The sequence below is a fragment of the Lissotriton helveticus genome, chromosome 6 (assembly GCF_964261635.1).
Source record: "Lissotriton helveticus chromosome 6, aLisHel1.1, whole genome shotgun sequence".
In the NCBI taxonomy this organism is placed as follows: Eukaryota; Metazoa; Chordata; class Amphibia; order Caudata; family Salamandridae; genus Lissotriton; species Lissotriton helveticus.
The window spans coordinates 784,042,315-784,064,261 of record NC_136067.1 but is presented as its reverse complement, the minus strand read 5'-3'; positions in this window follow the sequence as shown (position 1 = coordinate 784,064,261).

Genomic DNA, 21,947 nt, shown 5'->3' with positions numbered 1-21,947 from the left:
CAAAGATATGTTAAATAAGGTGTCAAGAAGTGAAAGGAAAAAGGTTATTGACCTGTTCCTATGTCTTGGAGGTCTTATGGTACCTGTAATGAGTAAACACAAGATTTCAACACACACACGGGGTGGGGGATGTGGGGAGACACACACCTATAGCAGAAATCTGCTACACATTTCTATCCATTGATAGATATTAAACAACTAAAAAATGGCAATACTTTTGTAGACCGTTCTCAATCATGGCAATATCAACTCTCTCTTATCCTTTCTTTACTCGAGCAACGAACTATAGCATGCTGACCGGTGGACGGACATGCATATATTGATATTGTATCGTGGGTTCGTATTCAGTGTATAGAATTATGCGCTACTCAGACAGTTTCTGTGTTTGTTAATCATTCTTTAGGCATTCTGCGTGTTAAGTAAGCAATGTTGATTCAACGTATTGTGCCCATTATTCTATTTTTTGTCGTGACATGCAAGGCGTTCTAATCGTTTGGTGAGCTTAGATGTAAGTGTGCAGTGAGAAATCATGGCACACACAAGGACTGATTGGTTACGGATACTTCTAGCGATTACCTCGCGCATTATTTTTGCACAATTCCTTCAGTTGGTAGAGATTTTGGAGCGGGCTGTTGTGCCCAGTCCTCAGCTTTCTGGTGAGCGCGCTGCTCTGCTCTTACCGAACCGGAAGTGGTTCGCGTTCTTTCCGGGTCGTTTTTGAGGATCTTTCTATGGGGCGGTGCTCACGCCATCGGCACTTTCCTATTGGTCTATTAGCGTTGTCTTGGAGACCGTAAACATTGTATATCGTAGTGGTGCGTTGTCAATTTTATATGACGCTCGGTATTGTTTTTTTACTATTAGTAAATATATCCGCCAAACAAGATGTATAGTCAAACACTGTATCTTAAAGACATACATAACCGTCTAAATAGAGCGAGACTAACACTGTATTTTAAAGACATACATAACCGTCTAAATAGAGCGAGACTACCAACATCTATCTGTTCTGCCAAAAACAATACCGAGCGTCATATAAAATCTTTTTGGAAAGTGAATGGATCAATATTCCATCTCCCCTACTTCTGATTAGAAGGTTACATTTGCAGACGCCATATGGTGAGATGAGGTTTCTCTGTGCAAGCAGCAACCCACCTGCACTTTCAAGGGGGATGTGCAATTCCCATGGAAGGCAGGTGCAGTAAGTGACTGGACTCACCTGCAGAGGGGTGTCCATGGGACCCCCTTGCATTCCTTGAGAGCGATGCCCACAGAGGACGCACTGACAGTGCACCACCTTTTTGTTGCACCATTTCAGTGCGCTTCCTAAGGGCTTTGTTTGCCTCTTCACCCACTTTGGTTATACCGCATGGGTGCAGAGGCAAAGCGATTCCCTCATTTTTATAGGGCCGCACCCACATGCAAATGAGAGAACACCCTCTATCCATAGCGCTGATGCTACATGTGAACCAGCGATATCTATATTACAGAAGGGGCCGCACAGTACCTAATATTGTTATTAGAAGGCACTACCAGATAAATGTTCAAGTGCTGCCATTTTAATGCAACTGGTAAACCTATGGGCAGACAAAATGGCCTCTTTGCCTGAAAGTGTGTAACAACAAGCAATGTGATATATAAGCAGTAGATATGTGTGGGCTGATTTGAGAGTCTCTGTTACAGACTTCTCTTGAAGCCCCAGCAGAGTTCAAAGCACTTCTTAAGAAACGAAGAATCCTTCAGAAATTATCTTCCATGAAAACACACATTTTCCAATATCAAGTGGCTTTCAAAATGCACTCCATATGGTACGCAATTCCCATTATCTGAGTTTCAAAATGAGACACAAACCACTTTCCTAGTGAGCAATCAAGGAAATTGGAAAATGATGTTCTTAAACATTTTTACTTGAAATCCCTCTATAAGCAATTCTACTTTTCAGTGACTCAACATTTGATGTGCAATTACTGTATCGCCCACAGAAAATGTGAACAGTATGGAACAACTTAGAATATGTATGGTGTAATTATATTATGGTTAGAGGTGAGTTTATTTATCCATCGATTCCTATAGTGGAGTCAAGTTAGAAATGTTGGGACTTCCGAAAACAATGTTGCATTTAAAGATATGATGTGGGCCCACGCCAAGATATTTTTTAATTTGAAAATATAGACGCTCCTCGTTGTGTCTTACTCCTGGCTTGGGTGGGTATTGCAGTTTGATATCCACCTCTGGTTGAGGCCCTGTCCTATAAGACAAATCCTACTTACCAAACCAATATTTTGAAAAAAATTGTAACTGAAAGTGATATATATTTAATAGGGTTGTTATTTTGCAGACCAATTCCTGGTGCAATTTGTGTTTCAAAATGTGTTTTCTTTTTAAACAAACTTGGCAAAATCATGCCTTTTTCAACATTAAATAAGTTGAAAGGAGAAATGTTTAGCAACTTCTCTACGTGTACATGCCACATGAAAAGAGACTCCATGTCAGCATTGTTTACCAAAGGGAAACTCCTACACAAACATTGTGTTCTGTTTTAGATTTGGGCGGATGGGGTTTTCAGCCACAAGCATGGTGGATATGCTGTCCGCCGCATTACAAGTGCACAATAACCTCAGACCCTTGTAATGCAGAGTAAGGGATAATCGTCCCATTTTGATGGAGTATGCCATGAATCAAATTCTGAATAAGACCCGTTGTTTCTTCGTTTACATTTTTTTTAGTTATTAAAATCTTCTGCAAAGGGGAATCAGGTTCGAATCCGGCAGAAAGCTCAAACATCCTGTGATTCTGGGCAAACAACTTAATCTCCCCGTGCCTAAAAAAGAATGTGTCCATCTGTAATGCAACTGGTGCTAATGTAAAGCGCTCTGATACCTTCGGTTCGAGTTCGAGCTATATACAACTGCAAAAAAATTATGTTTAGGAACACGGTGGGTTCAATTATCACCTCATGAAAAGATATGGCCCTTACTGGGGAGTGCAATAGTACTGACAACCAAGCAAAATGTGTGGTTCTGCCAGAGGTGGGACAGGTGCACATTCCGAGTATCCCTCACACAAAGTGAAATGCGTTGAAATCTCAACTCCTTCCCTACAATAGTCCCTAAAACGACCATGGCTGAGACTGGTGTATTGCATTGTAGGCAGGGGGTAAAAATGTCTCCATTCTGCATTGCAGGTTTGGTACTCCACTGCACTTGAAACTGATTTCCAAACCTTATCTAACACACGGGTGGATGTCAGGGGTGGTAACATTTTTAGTTCACTTCCATTGGTGATGTGAGCATGGGTGTGGGGCATGCTGACCCACCTCAGGAAGCCTTTGCATAGCAGAGCAGGAGACACATGGGTTGTGCTGTAAGTGTCTGTAGGTCCTGGTCACGGTTCGAAAAGGCATGGGACCTAAAAAAAGCATTTCTTACTGGCTGAAATGTGTGGCTCATCTGTTTTAGATTCCTCTCTATTCCCACTGCCTATCAGCATCTAGGTTCGCCCTCTCTCTCATCCGATTAAATGCTTTGGGTGAGCGTAAAGTACTTTTATACTCTCATGATACTCAGAGGGTCCTCATCAGACTAGACCAATCGGCCTCTCACTGAGAAGAAATTACATGAAGTTGAGCTGATTGCCGGGCAACAGTGGAGGAATTGCAACTTTCTGAACTTAATTCAGGTAAAACCGAACTCCTGCTTCCAGTAATAAACACGCATGTGAGTGACTGAAATATAAAGCAAATATGATTGGAGTTCCTGAGAGAGCACAAGTTTGAAAAAAATGTATAAGTACGCCATATTTACAAGCACGTAGTTAGTTTAAACATGTTTTGCACACGAGTGTTTTATATTCAATAGCGAAATGTATAGAATGTTAAGTAGAGTAACCATAATTATAACGGTGTGAGATTAAATGTAGAAATGTTGGAGTATATGTGAAAACCTCATGGTTCTCTCATGTTAAAAGAGTCATGTCCGAATTAAATGTAACTTTGGATTCCAGTATTTTGTGTAGGCCTTAGGGCAATTCACAGCAAACCTGAACGTGCTGCTAAAATAATGTGAGATAAAGTTGACATGGTTCTTTCAAAATGTACTATTGAACTTAGGGTTAAAAGTATATGCTTTATAGATGTGTTATTTTAGAAACGTATGCTAGTTAAGAATGTTTGCTGTTTAAATCAAGTTAACGTTTTAAGAGTGCAGGAACCTGCTGCATGTAAATCAAGTAGGCCAGAGCAGATAATGTCATGTAGTTTAAATTGCCATGTGCTCGTTAGAGGAGAGGTCGTGAGGTGTCCAGCACGGAGCTTTGAGAGTGTTTTATGACCAAAGATATGGTGGAGTCTGGAATTTGAGGCCCACTGCAGGACGAGCTGTATGCAGGTGCGAGGGTCCTAATCAGCTCGAATGAAAGGGACTTTGTTCAGTGGCGCCTTGCGCAGGCCTGTAGGAGTTTCCAGGAATTTCAGGGGGTATCAGCGCACTGAAGAAGCCGCCTGGGAACCAAGGTCAACTATAACGAGGGTCTTCAAGAGTACCATCATGGAGTTTACCGCGCAAAGATGTACCACGTGAGGGGCGTCCCAAGGGGCGTTTCTATTGGAAATGTGATTTGGTATTAGGGAAAGTGACCCGGGAGGAGAGCAGAGCAGATGATTTTGGGAGCCTAAGGAAGCGGATGGGTAGGCAGATAGGCTGATCAGGAGAGACCCATTATCAGAGAAGAGACAAAGAGAAGTGCGTGATCTTCTTAGGAAATCACCACGGCTGACACCTAGAGGGTAAAGATCTTGTTAAGTAGGGATGTCATTTAGTGTAGTGTAGGGACAGACTAACCTTAATTTTCTTTTCTGTAATGACTTTGAGGTTGCAACTTGTATCCATTTTGGCAAACCTGATGGTTTTCGAGCTTGTACTTATTATTCTGTTTTTCAGACTCAGATTATTCAAAAGTTCATGTTCATAGTGATACCGATTTATCTTCTTAATCTCATTTTGAGAAGTTTGTATCTTCAGTTATCTTTGACTTTATATTAAATCTTTAAAACTTAATTTTGGTCAGTGGTCATTTAGAGTGGTGTAAGTTCTTAAATTGATTGTTTACTGCGAGATTACCTTTTACTCAAGACAGGTACCAACGATTCAGTCGACAGGAAATGGGATTTGGTAAGATAATTAGTAACCAGTAATCCCGCGTTAGCAGTTGGTAGCAGAGTGAGGATGGTTATCTTCTTGAGGAAGGTAATCTAGAGAGGTTAGTTTACCCCAAGGCCCGAGACGTCGAGAGACGAGCAGCGGAAGAATCGTGTGCCGAAAGGTGCAGACGGTGCGAGAAAAGCAGCAGTATCGGAGAGTGAGTATAAAAAGGGTCATGCGTGAACAGATTGCGGTGTTTTGTGTTGTATTTGTATTGTAATGTCTTGCGGAGTTGAATGCCTGTAGTGTGAAAGAGAGAAGGTTGTGAGCGCGCGCAACCTGGTAAACTGGTAACCTGGTAAACGGGTGAACTGGTGAAATCTTAAGTTCAGGCCAGAGCTTAAGTGGTTTTGGGTGTATCGAACATCCAGGGTAGTTGTCGACCATAGTACGGAGGTCACGAGGTACCATTGACCGCCGTGGATCCAAGATAGGGGGAGTGTAAGAGTGAGTGTATGAGTAACGGACGCTGGTCGAAAGTTACTGTGTGTGAGTAACCTATCGGAGAAGGCGATTGTCTGGAAGTAAACGGAAAGACATTTCGCCAAGTTAAGGTGACAACTACAGAAAGACTGTGGGCGTACAGTCAAGAAAGGTGATCGCTTGGACGGAAGTAATCATTTTTCAGAGTATGAATGGGATGCGTGCATGACCGAGGAGACGAGCTGAGAAAGGAGGGGAACTGCTGCGAAGGGGGACGGGTGACGTCGGCTAGAGCCGCGCTCTGATTGAGCGGTTGGTGTGACGTTAGCTAGAGCCGCGCTCTGGTTGGGCGGCTAGCGTGACGTCGGAGGATAGTCGCGTACGGATAGGCCAGTTAGTGAGAACGGGGCTGAGATTGGTGGAATATCATCAGGAAGTAAACAAACGCGGAGAAAAGAGAAATCATGAAGTGTTTTAAGTGTTTGAAAGGGATTTTTAAACGTAAACGAAGTGAACATTATTACGGGGAAGAGGCTCCCCCAGAGGGTACGCCAGCTCATTATATGGCAACGAATGTTGGGCTGCATACGATATTGTGGATTGGGGCTTGGAATAAGCTTACGGAAGGGAATGAGGAAATGCAGTTCCCGAAGTATGGAACGTTTAAGTTAGAGGTGTTACATCGGCTAAAAGCAACCATGTCCTCATTGAAACCCTCGCCCAGACCAACACAGTTTGAGGCTCTTAATGCATGGATTAAGGCTGCACACGACCGAAATTTGAACAGGCGTCAACAAAGGCTGACGCGATCGGTAAGGGCAGTGCGAGATTCCAAATGGGATGAGGAGGAAAAGCGTTGGAGGGTACAGACTATCGAGGTGGAGAAAATGTATCCGATGAGGGAGGTGTCAGGAGGAGGAAACCTCATGGAAGAAGACGAGGAAAGCGAGTCGGAGGACAATCTGATAAACAGATTGTTAATGGATAGACCACCTCCGAGAGTGGAGTTAATAGAAGATAGAGGGCTCGCAAGGGAAGATGGGAATGACATAGAGGGATATACACCACTCCCTATATCGGAATGGACACCTATCAAAAGTGGAGAAACACCTCCAAACAACACTGTACAGAGTGTAGTGGGAAGGTTTGTGGTGCAGAAAACGCCAACCACAGAAAGGGTTGAGTCTGTGGGATTGCCAGACGCTCTTCAAGTGCCTGTTACCATAGGACCCATAGTTTCGATCTATAATTCTGAGAGAGATAGAGGGGAACAACAAAGGCAATTGGATAGGGAAAGGATTGAGATGGAAAGGAGGAATAATGTGACAAATGCATGGAAACAATTGCCAGGATCAGTAACATGGAATACCCCATTAGACACAACTGTCGGTCCCAATTCAGAACAGGGAGGTCCGAGAGGACCAATGGATCTAAGGGGACCGCGGCCAAGATCTTTTTCAGAGTTAAGAGCTGATTTGAGGGAATGGGACGGGTCCATAGTATCTCCGAGTAACAGGACAAGAACGGAACCAGAGTGGGAAAGCAGGGGAAACGGGACAGTATCTCATTGTGGGGCCAGCGAGAGTAGTCAGAGCCGGGAAGGCCAAAGTCAAGAGAATAGAGGGGATGCATGTCCTACAAATCAGAGAGAACAGCCGGAACAAAATACTAAGATTGTAGAATGTGAGGAAATGTCCCGTCTCTGGGGGAACGGAGGAGATGAGGCGGTACGGGCTTTTCAGAATAGGTTTAGGTGCCTTCATCATACACTTGGGGAAGACGTTCAACATTGGAGAAAGGAGAACAGCGATAGGTCCCGCCACGCCTCGAATAATCAGGAATCACAGGGAAGTAGGGAAGAAAGAGGGAGTAATGGAACATCTTACCCTGCATCCCGTGAAACTAGCCCGGAGGGGGAGAGAGGGGCTATGAGGCATGAAGGAGTGTTTCACCACCCACCCCGAGAAGACGGAAAGGCATGGGACTTAGAGAGATGGGAACAGGGGAGGACTCCCTATAATTCACCAATACCTAAACGTAGATCTCGGAGCTGGGATGGGAGAGATGCGGATGGAGGAGCTAAATTGAGTGTCTTGAAAGCTGAAATAAAGGCAAAAAGGCTTGATGTTACCAGTTTAAAATCAGATGTTGATGAGATAATAGATGGAACATTGCCTTTGGAAAGGATAGAATTGTATGAACAGGATGAGTTATTGTTCATGGCAAAGGATATTACTAGGAAAGCTAGAGCGTTTCATGAAAAACTGACTGATTTGGCAGACAAGTATGCCGTGGATTTGTCTAGGACAAGGGCATTGCAGAGTAACCACAGATTACAGTACGCAGACCAGGATCTAGATGAGAAGAGAACTACTGGATTAAAAACACACATAAGAGAGCTGGTAACAGGGATAAGAGTGTGGAGAGAACTGGATAAATGGGAAGAAAGGTGGTCGAAAAAGGGCACAGTTAGGCGAAGTACAAATGTGATGACCCCTGAGGGAAGGGTAATGCAGATGGAGGCATTCCCTTTGCGAGAAATATCAAATGGAAATTATGTACATGTGCCCTGGAGTAGAGGAGACTTAGCCGCATTTACCAACTCATTTCCGAAGTTGCGGGACAATCCAGTCGAATGGTATAAGCAGGTAGAGAGGTTTGTTAAAATCTCGAAAGTACTGTGGATAGATTTGAACACGTTGTTTGACATCGTGGTCCCATCTGATTTGTGGACCCCTTGTAAGACTAGTGTCGAATGGCCAAATGCTGAACCATTGAGGGATGCTCGAACAAATGGACCATCTGAGATTGTCATGCGAAAGTATGAAAGGGTAATAGCATGGCTGAAAGATAAGGTACCACCACAGGATATAGATTGGGTAAAAATAGACCGAACAAGGCAGGAACCCAAGGAGACAGTTCACGAGTTTTATGAAAGATTGTTGAAAACATTCAAGCAATACAGTGGACTAGATGTAATGGATCCCAAAGACATAGGGCAGTTCGTGTCAAAGTTTGTCTTGGGGTTGAGACCTGATATTTGTTTGATGATACAGCAACATTTAATCTGTTGGCAGAACAAACCACTAGATGAGATTTTACGATATGCGAGGTACTGCAGTGACGAGATAGATTCTAAAGCCAAGAATCTAAAGGAGAAATTGATGGTGGTGCAAATGCAGTCCGCTGGGAAGGGTGGCCAGCAGAAGCAGGGGATGGGACGAAAACCAAATGGTCAGAACAAAGATAATGAAGAAGGGCAGAGACCTAGGATAGACTTTGCCACTTTAAAGAAAACGACAAAGTGTCATCTGTGTCATCAGGTGGGGCATTGGCGACGCGAGTGTCCCTTTAACCCTGAAAATGGAGAGCTAGAAGTAGAAGAACAGGTCCAAGAAGACCCAGTGCAAAAGGTGACAGTCCCAAGTAATAAGGTGGCCAAAGGGGGGACTTCGGCTCCACGGGCCCAATTCCCACAGCCACCGAAGATAACAGCTGGAGGAAAGGTCTTTAAACAAATGCCTCTGTTTATTGAGGAAGAAAAATTTTATTACATTGATCCATTGACAGGACAACGGGTGAGCAGTGAAGAGGACTGTACCCTCGGGGCAGTTCTAGAAGTGGATCAGAGAGGGCCATTTGTTGAGGCAGAAGTGGCAGGGTGTCCCACTACGTTCTCAGTGGATACTGGGGCTTCTCGTTCGACTCTGAGATCAGCGGTGGTTCCAGACTTGCCGATGTCAGGGGAAACAATTCAGGTGGTAGGAGTCGCAAATAAAAGAATGACTAGTCCGTTGACAGAACCAGTATCTGTGAAAATAGGCAATCATATGAACGAACATCAGTTTGTGGTTTGTGACTCGAGTCCGGTATGTCTGTTAGGAAGGGATTTGTTGTGCAAATTGAACTGCACCATATACTGCACCCCGCAAGGAGTGGAGGTACAGACTACCGACGATGATGCTACCTTTAAGGTGGCCAATTCAAAATTCTGTGTAGAACTATATCCTACTCTGACTGTAGAAGATCTTCCACAAGACTTAAGAGATGCAGTGGCGTCAGAGGTGTGGGATTTCACAGGAGAAGATATAGGATTGATTAAAGGGGTAGAACCGGTAAAAATTCTGGTAAAACCAAATGTTGAGTTTCCAAGAACGCCTCAATACAAATTGTCCCAGGAAACGATTGCGGGAATAAAGCCTGTGATCGAGTCAATGATACAGCAGGGAATACTGAAGGAAATCGTTGGCAGTCCTTGTAACTCCCCGATTATGGGTTTGCAGAAACCTAGCGGGAAGTTTAGGATAGTTCAGGATTTACGAAAAATTAACATAGTCGTTTCATGTTGTCCCGTGGTACCGAATCCATCAGTAATATTGTTTCAAATACCATGTCAAGCAGAATGGTTCACAGTGATAGATCTTTGTCAGGCTTTCTTTTCAATCCCATTGGATGAAGAGAGCAGGTACCTTTTTGCGTTTAAAATGGAAGATCGCGTTTTAACATGGTGTCGAATCCCACAAGGATTCACAGACAGTCCATCCATCTTTAATCAGTTGTTGAAAAAGAATCTTGAGAATCTAGTACTGCCACAGAACTCGGTTCTGGTACAGTACATAGATGACCTACTTGTTGCGTCAGAAACAGAGGAAGCTTGTAAAGTAGATTCAATTGCCTTACTGAATCATTTAGCTGAAAATGGACATAAGGTATCTCCGAGCAAGTTGCAGTATTGTCTGACAGAAGTACAGTATCTAGGGCACAGGTTAGAAAAAGGGAAACGTAAGGTGTCCCCAGAGAGGATTGAGGCGATAATGAAAATGAATGCGCCTACAACACAGAGAGAAGTTAGAATGTTCCTAGGAATGGTGGGTTACTGCCGACAGTGGATAGTTAACTTTTCACTGAAAGCAAAGCCCTTACAGAAACTGACGCACAAGGAGGTGAGTGATCCGGTACCATGGGATGAAGAATGTCTGGTGGCGTTTTTACAGCTGAGAGATGATTTATGTCGTGCTCCGGCTCTGGGAATGCCAGATTACGAAAAGTCATTTTCACTCTATTGCTGTGAGAGAGAGGGATGTGCTTTGTCAGTCTTGGCACAGACCCACGGTAATGCCCGTAGACCAGTTGCATATTTTTCGGCTACATTAGATCCAGTAGCCGCAGCGTTGCCCGGATGTCTCAAATCCGTTGCTGCAACGGGTGTCAGCATTGAAAGGAGCGAAAGTATTGTAATGGGACATCCAGTAGTGGTGTATGTACCACACTCAGTTGAATTGTTAATGACCAGGACGAAGACGCAGCATCTGACCAATAGTAGGCTCACGCGCTATGAGCAAGTTATTCTTGCCGCAGAGAACGTGACTCTCAGGAGATGCTCTGTCTTGAATCCTGCTACTTTGATGCCATTACCTTCGGTAATAGAAGGCGAAGGATGTGAAGACCACGATTGCCTTGATGTGACTGAACTATGCACGAAACCCAGACCAGATATAGTGGATGAGCCATTGTCTGACCCCGATGAAATTTACTTTGTTGATGGCTCATGTTTAAGAGACGATACTGGTCGGTTGAGAGCAGCTTATGCTGTTTGTACCATTACTGGAGTTGTGGAAGCCGCTTGCCTGGAAGGAGTACATTCCGCACAGGTAGCAGAGATTATTGCCCTAACTCGTGCCTGCATAGCAGGAAATGGAAAGAGAGTCACCATCTACACGGACAGCCAATATGGTTTCGGTGTGGTTCATGATTTCGGGCAGTTGTGGTCTCAGAGGGGTTACATGACCTCCTCTGGTTCGCCCATTCGAAATGGAGAATTTGTGCGATTGCTGATAGAAGCATTACAAGGTCCTGTTGACATCGCAGTAGTGAAGTGTGTAGCTCATACTAAGAATACAGATTTTGTGTCACAAGGTAATAGATATGCTGATGAAGTCGCACGCTATTGTGCTGAACAAAGTTATTCTTTCTCAAAGGTGGAAATAGAAGGTGCAGAAGAAAAGACTGAATTAAGTATGATGTTAGAAACTGTAGACACTTGGGAGGATTTAAGAATAATGCAGGAGAACGCACCAGAAACAGAGAAAAAGGCATGGGAAATAGCAGGTTGTGTGCGAAGTGAAATGGATTTCTGGGTTTCAGCAGATGGGAGAGCTGTGTTACCTGAAGAATTAGCTAATCCCATGGCGAGAGAAATACATGGTCCAGTACATCTAGGAAGGGATGCTATGATGAGAGTGTTTAGGCAAACTTGGTATTGCCCTAAATTTAGAATAGCAGCAGAATCAGTATGTAAACGATGTGTTACTTGCCAACAACTGAACGTAGGCAAACGAACACCAGTCACACTGAGTCACATTGGGAGGTCGGGGGGGCCTTTCAATAGAATGCAACTAGACTTCATCGAGATGCCAAGAGTCAATCGCCTTCGGTATGTGTTGGTGATTGTATGCGTATTTTCCAGATGGGTTGAAGCGTACCCTACACGTAGGTGCGATACACTCACAGTGGCTAAATTGTTGCTCAGGGAGTTGATACCGCGCTTCGGGGTGCCTGCCTCTTTGGAATCTGACAGAGGAAAACATTTTAACAGCGAAATAGTGAAGATGTTGTGCTCCACACTGAATATCGATCAAAAGCTGCATTGTAGTTATCGACCAGAAGCTTCAGGAATTGTGGAACAAGTGAATGGCACTTTGAAGAATAGATTGGCTAAAGTAGTGGCATCCACATCCTTGAGTTGGCCAGATGCTCTTCCTTTAGTGCTCATGAGCATGCGCAGCACACCTGATAGGAGGACAGGTCTCTCTCCCCACGAGATCCTGATGGGGAGGGCCATGAGACTTCCTACAGTTCCAACTACTGCTCTATTGAATATTACAGATGATCTGATCTTGGATTATTGTAAAGGACTGTCTGACGCCATCCATTCTGTGTCCCTTCAGGTGCATGCGGCTGAAGTTCCAGCAGCGAGGAACCTGTGTCATGACCTGAACCCAGGGGACTGGGTCCTGGTTAAAAAGCACGTCCGGAAGAACTGCCTAGATGTTCGCTGGCGTGGGCCCTTTCAGGTAATCCTGATAACGAACACCGCGGTGAAGTGCGGGGGGCTGCCAAATTGGATTCATGCATCCCATACTCGAAGAGTTCCAGCACCTCTAGAAGGAACAGCTCCCATCCCAGACGAAAGCCCGGAAGTGGAAGAAGAGTCGCAAGAAGGGATTGAGGCAGCTGAGGAGGTGTCGGAGGAAGTTGGGAACGCATCGGATTCAGAAGAAGAGCGAAGGCAGGACGGCAGTGAGACAGAAGACGCAACTGAAGGAGAGAGCAGAAGTGAATACGACTCAGACTCAGATCCGTATCGGAGCGACCAAGAACCAAGTGGGAGGACAAGGAATAGGAGAATAAGGCTTGGAGCTGCCACTTGGCCAACAAGGAGAAGAAGGCTAAGTTTGAGGTCGGCCCAGGAAGAAACGCTCACTCCTATATCCGAAGACTCAGATCCAGAAGAAGATATCCAGGATCAAGCCGAGGAGGGTCTTAGAAGATCAAGTAGGGTGCGAGTGCCTAGCAGAAGATACTCTACTCCCGACTGGACCTACCTCGTGGCAGATGTCTGGGAGACACAGAACAGGGAGGATCAGGGAGGTGGAACTGATCAGAACTGACCCGATCATCACAGTGCAAATAAAGTTTCTACTGCCAGGAGCGGAGACCGAAAGGTTGCTGACACTCAACATCGTTCATCCTGCTCTCCTGAGTGGAATAAGAAAGTTGATTTTAGAAACAGTTGAGTTTCCAGTTTGCTGTTCACGATATCCAATATTGGAGGGAACTCTTCTTCGTTTGGAAATGCTTGAGCGAGTAGTAGAAATGCTAGGAGCGCTTATTGTTGTGGATTAATACCATATTGTGAATGTCTTCAAAGGGGCGCAGAACTGGGAAGGTGAAGAAAGTGATCTTGATTAGAACGGACCCCTTTGTAATTGTGGATGTAGAACTGATAGTACCAGGAGTGGAAATTGAAAAAACGCTAACTCTCAATTTTGTCCGTCCACTTGTCTTGAGCGAAATAAGGAGAATAATCCTAGAAAAAGTTGACTTTCCATGTTGTGGTACGAATTGCCCAGAACCTGGGGGAATGATACTTCGGATGGACATTTATGAAGAAGTAGTGTCACTCCTTGAGCCATACATAACTTTAGATGAAAACAAGACTTTTGAAAAGAAATTGTAAACTTGTTGCAAGATAACCTAGCGCCGAGTGGAAGAAGAAAAGTGATAGGGGTTTCATTTTAGTGGATGGAGAAGGGCTAGGGTTGTCTATTTTCTACTGGACTTTGAACTGTTTTGCGGAAACAAATTGTCAAGCTTCCAAGTGTTCAAAGAAAGACATTGCAAGAGAAAAAGACTTTGTTTGAAAAGAAGAGGAAGTGAATGCTGGAAGAAAGTCAAAACTACACTGTTTGAGAACATGGAGGCTGGCAACCCGAACCGCAGGGCAAAATGTATAGCTGTTATACTTTTAGGAGTAGTGGTTTCTCTTATAATTTTAGTGGTAACTGTTTCATTCCTAGCAGGACACGAAGGGGATGAAACCGCAGATAAGGAGGATAAGGGAGTGTCAACACCGAAAACTACCGTTATTAAAGAGAAGGGAAACATCAATGAAAAAGACAAAGCATTGTTAGATGCAGAAGTAAAAAGGTTACACATGGATGAGTCACAGGGAAATTACAAGTCAAATGCTTATGCTAAATTGCTTTATGAATATGTTGATGCCATGGAAGTAAAGGATTGTTATGTTTGTATGCAATTACCAGCTTCAGTGGAGGAGGGTATCAGATACCATCATCTTCCGTTGACATATGGAATAACGTGCAGTTTATTGTTAAGTATGTTTTATGGACGAGACGGATTTGAGTATTACTTCTCGAATTTCGACTCGACATTGCCAGAGGTTCCGAATTTCAAGCATTTGAACAAATGGGACTACTACAAAAGCGAAGACAGGTTACACAAATGGTTTATTCCATGGAGAACGTTAGATACTTCACATGCTCGAATCAACAATCTGACTTGTCAAATATCAGAAGTTGAGAAAAAGTTTATAGCTCAGGTAGATACTAGATACAGGAGGCAGAAGATATTGAAGGCATCAGGACAAGGGGAAACAGATTGGACCAAGGAGGAAAGGGCACAACAACGAAAAGGTAGTATTGGTCCAATTGCTTTGGATAAGGAGAAACGGGGGAAACTGTGCATTCACAGGAGTTACTCCTATTATGAAAACGTTTATGTAGGACAAGTCAATTGTGAACATGCCTTTCAATTGGAGTATTACTCTAAGAACTTCATGAAAGGGATGCAAGCAATACCAAATGTATATTTTGTATGTGGAAGATATGCCTATGTGAAGTTACCAGATAATTGGTACGGATCATGCTATCTGGCTGTTGTCTTTCCTAAAATATATCATGTTGAGAATTTAGACACGCCTAAGAAAGAAATATCAACTAGATGGAAGCGAGGGCTGGGTGCAGCAGAAGTAGTTGGAGATGTAATAGGTGCTGCATTCCCTTTCTTAGGATTGATAATGAATGACATTAAGATCAGGAGGTTAGCTACAGTCGTAGATAGACTATCTGCCAGTACTGCAAGATCCTTGATGCTGATAGAGGGGGAGATGCAATCGATTAGGGCAATGGTTCTTCAGAACCGACTTGCTTTAGATGTTCTGTTAGCAAAAGAGGGAGGAGTCTGTAGGGCCTTGAAGGTACAGGAATGCTGTACTTACATTCCAGACAATTCAAAGCCTCTAGAGAAGTATATACAAAACATCACTGCCATACACTACGAAATTGAGGACCTGGCAAAGGTAAATGTGTGGGAAAAAGTAGGTCATGGAATGGGTAAAGTTGGAAGTTGGTTTGCCAACTTAGGAAAGGGTATCGTTTGGTACATATTGAAGCCCATCATCATAGTAATGATTTGTGTAATCACTTTGTGGGGATTGGTGCGTTTGTATCAATGGTATAGAGCAAATAGGTTACAGAGAGCTATGAAGAAACAGGAAGAAGAGTTGACAGCGATGCAGGACACTCAATATAAGAGTCTGAAAGCATTAGAGAGTATGAAAAGAAGTGGTACTGCCCTGTCTTCACTTTAAAAGGTTCTACATTTTTAATGTCATGGTAATGATGACCCCTAAAGGTCATCAAAGGGGGGACTGAGAGAGCACAAGTTTGAAAAAAATGTATAAGTACGCCATATTTACAAGCACGTAGTTAGTTTAAACATGTTTTGCACACGAGTGTTTTATATTCAATAGCGAAATGTATAGAATGTTAAGTAGAGTAACCATAATTATAACGGTGTGAGATTAAATGTAGAAATGTTGGAGTATATGTGAAAACCTCATGGTTCTCTCATGTTAAAAGAGTCATGTCCGAATTAAATGTAACTTTGGATTCCAGTATTTTGTGTAGGCCTTAGGGCAATTCACAGCAAACCTGAACGTGCTGCTAAAATAATGTGAGATAAAGTTGACATGGTTCTTTCAAAATGTACTATTGAACTTAGGGTTAAAAGTATATGCTTTATAGATGTGTTATTTTAGAAACGTATGCTAGTTAAGAATGTTTGCTGTTTAAATCAAGTTAACGTTTTAAGAGTGCAGGAACCTGCTGCATGTAAATCAAGTAGGCCAGAGCAGATAATGTCATGTAGTTTAAATTGCCATGTGCTCGTTAGAGGAGAGGTCGTGAGGTGTCCAGCACGGAGCTTTGAGAGTGTTTTATGACCAAAGATATGGTGGAGTCTGGAATTTGAGGCCCACTGCAGGACGAGCTGTATGCAGGTGCGAGGGTCCTAATCAGCTCGAATGAAAGGGACTTTGTTCAGTGGCGCCTTGCGCAGGCCTGTAGGAGTTTCCAGGAATTTCAGGGGGTATCAGCGCACTGAAGAAGCCGCCTGGGAACCAAGGTCAACTATAACGAGGGTCTTCAAGAGTACCATCATGGAGTTTACCGCGCAAAGATGTACCACGTGAGGGGCGTCCCAAGGGGCGTTTCTATTGGAAATGTGATTTGGTATTAGGGAAAGTGACCCGGGAGGAGAGCAGAGCAGATGATTTTGGGAGCCTAAGGAAGCGGATGGGTAGGCAGATAGGCTGATCAGGAGAGACCCATTATCAGAGAAGAGACAAAGAGAAGTGCGTGATCTTCTTAGGAAATCACCACGGCTGACACCTAGAGGGTAAAGATCTTGTTAAGTAGGGATGTCATTTAGTGTAGTGTAGGGACAGACTAACCTTAATTTTCTTTTCTGTAATGACTTTGAGGTTGCAACTTGTATCCATTTTGGCAAACCTGATGGTTTTCGAGCTTGTACTTATTATTCTGTTTTTCAGACTCAGATTATTCAAAAGTTCATGTTCATAGTGATACCGATTTATCTTCTTAATCTCATTTTGAGAAGTTTGTATCTTCAGTTATCTTTGACTTTATATTAAATCTTTAAAACTTAATTTTGGTCAGTGGTCATTTAGAGTGGTGTAAGTTCTTAAATTGATTGTTTACTGCGAGATTACCTTTTACTCAAGACAGGTACCAACGATTCAGTCGACAGGAAATGGGATTTGGTAAGATAATTAGTAACCAGTAATCCCGCGTTAGCATTCCCATGAATTGACACTCCTCTCCTTCAGCACATAACTTGTCACCTTTTCATTTTCTTGAGACTGCACATGTTTAGGAGGATCCTCTTTTTCATACCACAAGACAAACATCCTGCAGTGGCATCTGCATTGCTTTGATCTTGGTTACTCCTGCAATTGTCCCTTTGTAGGACTCCCGGGATATTTAGCAAGAAAGTTGCAGCTTATTCATAACCCTGCTGTATGTACTGAAAATCTCCAAGTTCCGCAAATTTGACCAGATCGCGGAAACACAATGCTTCTTACATTGTCTTGCTGATAAACAACATGTGCAGTTTAAGGCACCAGGGGCAATATGCAATTTTAAGATGTGCCCCTGGTGCAATCATGGAAAATGCGCAGCATTAAGGTGAATATGCTGCCCCCAGCGCAGCCGCGAACCCACTCTGCCCTAGGGGAAGGACATTCATGTGAAAAACAGAGCAGGTGCTTTGAAACCTCTCTGTTTCAGAGTGCAGGCAGGGCCCACCTACACTTTTTAAGGGGATTAGAGATACCCTTGCAGTCGGATGCAGTGAATGGCTGCACACGCCAGCAAGGGGATATCTGGGGGGAGTCCTTGGGATCCCCTTTCTCCCCTCCAGAGGGCTGCTCCCAGGGGGTGCACTGAAAGGGCTCCGCCTTTTCAATGGCACACTGTCAGTGTGTCTCCTGAGAGCTTCTTTGCCTCTGCACCCTCATTTGTAATATGGCGCTGGTGCAGAGGCAATGGGATTCCCTCATTTGCATGGGGCCTTGCAAATGAGGGAACGCCCACTTGAGGAAGCACCGGCGATGAATGTACACCAGCATTTTCAGTATTACAGAAGGAGATGCGCAAGCGTCTGTGCCCCCTTCTATAATATTAAAGTGCCCCTGGGTGTGCAAAGCAGGCGCAAACGTCTGTTGCTCCCCCAGGGCACTTTTATAATACGGCCCCAGGTATTGCACATAGCATCTTCAATGGCCCAAAATGCATGTATTGGTTCCATGCATTCTCAACCACACTATGCACTCTGCTACTTATTGTGTCCTGTACAGAGAAGGCGTGCACTAGCAAGCCCTCTTTCCACCATTTGACAGGCAGGATCAGGATAGCCCTCCCTTTGAATATCTGGGGCCATATTATGCAAAGTGTCCCGGAGGAGCAATGGGTATTTGCGCCCACTTTGGGTTCCCCCGGGGCACTTTGGTATTACACAAGGGGCTGCAGCCACTTGTGTATCCCCTTCTGTAATACCGATGACACTGGCACACATAAAGCACCAGTGCTATCTTTGGGGGGTATTCCCTCATTTGCATGGGGGTGTGTCCCATGCAAATGATGGCATTCCTTTGCCTCTGCTCCTATGCCGTATTACAGACGCGGGCGCAGAGGCAAAGAAGCTCTCAGCAGGCACACTGACAGTGGTGCACTGTCAGGGCGCCACCTGAGAGCAACCCTCTAGAGAGGGCAGGGGGTCCTATGGACCCCCAGACATCCCCTTGCAGGCAGGTGCAGTCACTGACAACACCCGCCTGGACGGGGATCTCTAATTCCCTTCAAAAGTGCAAGCAGGTTGCGGCATGAACTTTTAAAACACGGAGTGGCTTCAAAGCAGCCTCTCTGTTTTTCACATGAACGTGCTACTCCCCTTGGCAGTACAAGTTCACGGCTGCCCTGAGGGCAGCGTATTCATTATAATAAGCTGCATTTTCCAAGCTGCATTTTCCTTCACTGCACTGGGCAAACCTTTTTAAAAGTTCTCACAGTGCAACGAAGGGATCTGCGCCACATGTATAATGTAGTCCCAGGTCTTTGGGAAATCATCTCACCTTAAAACGTGCCTTGAAATCCCTTTTAATCTGTTAAATTTGGGCTTCGTAATCCTTATTGTGGTCCTTTTTGTTCCGGCTATTCCTAGTGCCAGCAAACCTCGGGCGCTAGTGTGCTCTAGAAATAATAAAATCAATTAATACAGAATGCAGTCATTGCCGAAATATTAGGTAGAATCGCTCATTGCAGAAGTGAAAGGCCTGCAGGGATATTTTAAGCCATGGGGAAAGTGGGCAATTGCCCAGGGCCCCCACCTCCCAAGAGGCCCCTGGGAGACTTAACTTTCCCTCCAGCTCAGTTCTGTGTATGTCATTTCTAAGCATAAAATTCGATACTGTTTGGCATCACAGGACTTGAATTGGATAAAGATGTGTAATAAAATTCCAGGTTGGTCTAAACAGAGGCCCCAAATATATTTCCTGCCCAGGGCCCCTAAAATCTGTAGATGACACTGTGGCAGGGCCATTTAATTCTGTTCGTTTCAGACAGTGATCTGTCTGGACTGTAGAAGGGGATTAGCGTGAAGCCTTCCAGGTAAACACAATGATCAAACAGTTGGCTTATGAACAGGAGACAATGATGTATGTCTTGCTTGATTGCCCTAAATTAATTGAATAGGGTGAGCATTTATTTTTGCCTCTACTTGCCTGACAATGCAGTATGAATAACTTGCAAATAATAAGGACGATGACTGGCATGCAGGAAAATAATCTTTTTTTAAAGTGTGAAATAATAGTTTTTGAAAAATGGGTTTTAAAATGCCATGACTGCTTAAACAGTTTTAGGCTCTCTCTGATAGAACTAATGTAGAGTTTATTAGGGTTTATGTAAACTGAAAATTCATTTATAAATTTTTTTGTTGTCAAATCTGTTTTTATTTCACCCCCATGTATGGGAGCAGCAATAAGGTGACTAGTACACAGCGTTAAGCCTACAACCCATCAGGACCGGCCGCGTGGTGGCATAAGAAAGTGAAGCAACATTGACAATGCTCGACCAGGGTTTTATACACAGCGTTTCACCTACAACCCAACAGGGCCGGTCGCGTTATATTCAAGCAACAGTCTCCGTGTAGTCACCGCTTAAGATGATCTGGTCTCAGGACCATCTGTAACAACGAAACCAGTAGGGTAAAACCCACAGGAACAGGCGGGTCAAAACTTTAATAGGATGACAGGAGAGGAGACAGTAGAGTAAAGAGGACAGTAGGAATAGGAAAAGGAGGAGTCCATAAGAGGGAAGGGCCATAGGGCACCGAGGTGGGGACAGAGGGGGTAAAAAAGGGACGGGCACCGCACCCCGCGCCAGCCAGCTGAGCGGTTGATCTCTTCAACATTATTCAAGGGCTCGCACACCTAAGTCTCACGCCAACAGTCTATCTGGGTTAGGGGGAACCACTGCATCCTCCACCAAGTGCAGCGCCCGGAGTTTGGGGGGCATGTGACGCGCGCGTTCTACTGCGCATAGATACTTCACCAAGGGTTGCCACACTGTTTTGAGGCACGCATCTCGGGCCTGTAGCCGAGCTGTGAGGAGTTCCATCATCAGAACATGCCAGAGGCGCACAAACCACGCAGCTATGGGCGTTGCTTCCGGCTTCTTCCAGTACAGAGCAATAAGCTGCCCTAGTAGCTCCCAGCATTTGAAGTGTCAGCACCCAGTCACTCCGGGTGAGGGCCCTCAATCCTGCAGGCTTAATACCCAGTAGCAGTGTGCAGGTGGCATCAGGCAGAGGAAACCCCAGTACCCCCCTGATGTGGCTCAAGACCTCCTTCCAGAACAGGGTTAGCAAGGGACAGGTCCACCATATGTGCAGGAATTCCCCAGTCGCTGATCGGCACCTCCAACACATGGGGGACATGGTCGGAAACATTTTGTGTAGCCGCTGCGGCGTATAGTACCACTGTGTCAATTTTTTATATGCATTCTCTTGTTGCGACATACTATGATAGATTCGGGGTATATCACGCCACAGTCTGGACAACTGCGCCGGAGTGATATCTACACCCGAAAGGGAGTGCCAGCGTTGCTGATATGTCTGGGAGGGCGGGGTGTGTGGGTGCTGTAGAATCTGATAAATTTTCGAGATCAGTCCCTTCGTTTCGGTGAAGGAGCGAGCTAGTCGCTCAAACGGGGTAAAGGCGCGTGTAGCCGCCTGATATGTGTCGTCTGCCAGCACCCAATGTTTCAGTTGAGCATATTGTAATCCGGCCTCAGGCGGCACTCGAAATTCCTCCCTGCAGTCCGGGAAGGTCTTAAGCGCGCCTCCATCAAATAGATCCGCAAGTACCCTACAGTTGCCCTGAGGCCACCTACGGAAGGTCCCGGTCCGATGCGCCGGAGGAAAACTCGGATTCCCTACAATAGGGGTGTATGGGGACGGAAAGGTCGTAAGGCCCTTGCGCACCACTATTCTGTCCCAAATCTCTAGCACCGTTTTCGTAGGCACCGCCAAGTATGCGCTCGGAGACCGCCCGCCCTAGGTTTCCACGCCAGGTCCCATATGGTGCGCCCAGTCACGGCTCTGTCCATGTGGAGCCATCCCTTCTCGCTCTCCGTCACACCCCATTCCACTACATACCTAAGGTGTGCCGCCCAATAGTACTCTACCAAGTTGGGACAGCCCAGACCCCCCCGATCCCGAGGCGCCATCAGGAGAGCCTGAGAGAAGCGGGCCGCTTCCCCCCCCATATGAAGTTGGTGAGGTAGCGCTGTAGGCCACGGATGTTGTGCAGCGGTACAGAGGTAGGAAGACACTGAAACAAGTACAGGATCTTAGGCAGGATGGACATCTTGACGGCTTTGATTCTGC